The 3,766-nt window shown below is 46.2% G+C and overlaps 1 non-coding gene across 1 annotated transcript; it reads left to right on the forward strand.

Annotated features, from left to right (window-relative positions):
• Window positions 1-3,438: 3,438 nt before the first annotated feature.
• Trnaa-ugc lies at window positions 3,439-3,510 on the forward strand. The gene has a single exon. It is a non-coding gene; the product is annotated as a tRNA-Ala (tRNA).
• The last annotated feature ends 256 nt before the right edge of the window (window positions 3,511-3,766 follow it).

Raw genomic sequence — 3,766 nt, forward strand, 5'->3', positions numbered from 1 at the left:
ACCTCCATTCACGGTGTTTGCCTCTCAAAGCAAGAAGGAATTCTAAACTCAGCTGTTTCCTGTGGCACTCTAGATGGGAAAAGACGTTCACAGCGCAAGTTCTGGCCCCTTGAGGATGGAGACAGTGCTGCTGTGTGTCTCCCGGGACATCTGTAGGGGACGGTCTCCTTTTGTTCACCTTGTATCTGCTCAGTGTCTCAAGCCTCATTGTGGGAGTGAGATGCGGGCCACCTTTAAGGATATAATTTCCTTCCTCTTGCATTATCTCTTCCCAAGCAGGAGAGACCGAGTGTTTGTCATTTACGAGTGTCATGTCATTACACTCCGCATTGCAGTGTAATGATGTGAAATGATTAAATGACAAAATGCCAGCTCACTGCCAAAAATTTAAAGTGGCGTGCTTTTATTTGTAGATCAGAAAGCTATTATTAATTCTCATATTGACTTTGCCACATGAAATAATGCAAGGAGACTGGTGGGTACGGACGTGGCTGTAGTTGGTGAAGCACCCGGCTTGACTCCAGTGTGTACGGGAGATCACTACCATTCTGGAACATTCTTCAGAATGCGTATTCCTGACTGAACGTATTGGCCTAGCAGGCTTGTCACGCGATGAGTGTCGAGTGGCAGGTATCAAAATACAACCTGACTGGAGTTTTTATTGAGAAGAAAAATAGGACCTGAGGACAGGTGGCAGAGAGAACAGAGTCGTCTCCCGTTCTCTGACCTTATCTCCCACATCGCCCTCTTCTAGCCTAGCAATTATGGGGAGAATGGATTTTGGTCTCTTTTTCTCATGTAAGGGAAACTAAAAGCTCACAAAAGGTTTCCCTTACATCTCCAGAAGAATCTTCAGTTGGTAAAATGAACATTTCACCCTCTCCCCTCCTCTGCTGAAAAATCTCTTGTGGAGATCTTTGAAAGGTCCTGAAACTTTTTAAGCAGCTGAAGTTCAGATCCACGTGACCGTGAGTGTTTCCTGGTGTGTGAAGAAGTCTGTTCTGACCTCCTGTTTCCTCTACCATGTCTGTCCTCTGCCGGGAACAACATTCGCCTTCCGGTTCCAAGGTGAAATCTCCCACAAGCCAACTGAGCTGCTTCTCTTCTAGTTTCATATTCTTCTCTGTGAGGTGTTTTGTTTTGAGATAAAGAAACACTGTCTTCCTTAGCATCTTCTACAGAGTCTTTTTGTTTGCTTTATTTTGTTTTGTGAATTCTCACTCCTTAGCTCAGGCTGCCATGGAACTGGTAATTCCCCTGCCTCAGCCTCTTTAGTGCTTAGCCGCATAGATCTTCCTGGGCTTGCCTTTGAGTTTTTTATCCTGCAAGTCTCGGAGGCTTGGGATTTGGATTTTAATCTTCTTCTGAGATTTCTTCCTTAACGTAAACTCCCCTTTCATGTGTGGTCTCCATTTTTATCCCTCAAAATTATGGCTTTGGAATTTCTTTCATTGGAACACGCATTTAGATGAGAGCTGATTGACACAAAGTCAAGACATGTAACCGTCTTGCTTGGTTCTGTCATCGCAGACTTGTCACATGTGGACACGTGGCCACTCACCTGCCGCTGACCACTTTAAAATTGGAAGGCATAAGCATGAATCCCTTCCTGGTTGCCGAGACATTGGCTGTAAGCTTACCAAGATGGTTAGTGATCTCTGTGTTTGCTCCTGCATTGGGGCATGTTTCGTTGCCTTTGGCAGGTTGGTGGGGACACAGAGGACATATTCAGGCAGAAGGATGCATGAAGGGACAACTGCTTGGGTGGCGACATTATCAGGATCCCTCTTGGTTTATGAGTAATGCTTCAAGGCTCCATGGCTGGCAAGGAAGCATTCTGTAAGGTCATCATTCTGGGGACAGCATTGCTGGCCATTTTATTTGTGTTGCTCTGAATCCCAGCAGCTTTGTTTCATCCCTACATTGTCTTCTTGGGAGAAAAGTGCAGAGTGGCTTGAAGCAGGCATGCGCAGTACTGGCAATCAGGAAGCTGCTTCTTCTAATCTCTTTTCCCATGATTTCTTTCAGACCTTTCATGTCTACATCTTTTTGGCAGTGGCTCTTGTTTGGCAGGTGCTGAGAACTATGGATTCTCTCCGAAGACAATACACAGAAGATCACTGGGTGATTTTTTTCCTTGACATATAAATGGCTTTGTCATTCTGTCCACAGTTGTGAATGCATAAAACAGCTGCCAAGAACAGCTCAGGTGGCTGCATGAAGACTTGACATAATAGGAGTATTGCAGGGGAGAGTCCACTGTGCATGTCCCCGACTAGCACACACAGAGCAGCGGGGTCAGCCTATGACCTCTACCACTTGGTTATGGATCTGAAGTATTTTCATGAGTAAGTTCTTCTTTTCAAGAAGATGCCTCCTTCCCTGGAACCAAGGCAGGATGTGTGCATGTGTGTCTGTGTTTTTGTGTGTGTGTATGTGTGTGTGTGTATGTGTACGCGCATAGCAGGTATGTGTGAGTGTGTTCAGGCTAAATGTCAACATCAGTCTTTCACCTTATTTTTGAGGTCACTTAATAAACCTGAAGCTCACTGATTGGCTGGACAGGCTGCCCTGCAGACTTCAGGATCTGCCCTTCACTTCCCTCCTTTACCTCAATACTAGGGCTCTAAGTGCACAAAGACAGACATGGTTCTTCAGGCTCTCAGTCCCAGAGCGCAGTAGGACATGCAGAGCCAAAGGAAAAAAAAAAAGGCAAGACAGCCTCAGACTGGGAGAATCTCTCTGAAAAAGTGAATTCAAAGTGGGAAGATGAAAAATGAGTTAGCTGGAGGTGGGCACGTGTGCGTGTCACAGTCCCAGAGAACTTCCAAGAGGAAGTGATATTTGAGTTGAGCGTGAATGCTGGGGTGTCAATCAGTTCCCAGTTCAGGAAGCACGTTCCAGGTCACCGTAATGTCAGGTGGAAAACTGTCTCTCAGGAGCAAGCAAGTATGGGCAGGAATCAGTCTAGTGTGACAAGATGGCATTGAACTATAAGAAGACAAAAACTGCCATCAGCACGGGGGCCAGGGGCCAGAAAACCCACCCTGCAGTTCCAGGCTTGCCTGCCTTTCTCTTCTCTCTGTTCTGTTTGCTTTGCTTTTAGGCTGAGTCACCCATTTCCCCTGATTTTCGAGACAACAGACACTACTGCAAAGTGAGCACTGACATTCCAGGGCATAGTGAAGTCGCTAAATGTCGGTGGGTGTGTGCACGTGTGCAGAATTTTCCTTGGCTGTCACGAGGGACATGGATACTTGTGACAGAGCCTATCAGCATCAACAAGAGAGAAACAAGAGGAAGACCCACTGACTGACAATGAGAAAAGCCTTCCCTGTCTGCCCTTAAAGATGGAAGGCTGTCAGGAGGGCAGCCCTATCTCAGAGTCAAGATCAGAAGCAAAGGGTTGTCTCAAAGACTATGAGCCCAGCCCTGAAGGCAGATGTGGCTCAGTTGGTAGAGTGCTTGCCTTGCATACAGGAGGCCCTGGGTTCAATTCCCAGTGTTGCAGGAATCACAGGCGTGTAACCCCAAAACTCAGGAAGTGGGGGCAGAAGGATCAGAAGTTCGAGGTTAGATAGTGAGTTCAAGGTCAGCCTGGGTTACAGGAGACCCTAAATTAAAAGAAAAAAAGAAGGAAGAAAAGAAAAACTGAAGAATCTGACCTGACCCCAGATGTTTTGTATGACATAGCCAGGGTATATATCTTCAGACTTCTTGTTATGAGAGAGAAAAATCTGATGTGGGATTCCCCTCTGTATGTTGT

This window comes from Microtus ochrogaster, linkage group LG8 (assembly GCF_000317375.1).
Source record: "Microtus ochrogaster isolate Prairie Vole_2 linkage group LG8, MicOch1.0, whole genome shotgun sequence".
Classification (NCBI taxonomy): domain Eukaryota; kingdom Metazoa; phylum Chordata; class Mammalia; order Rodentia; family Cricetidae; genus Microtus; species Microtus ochrogaster.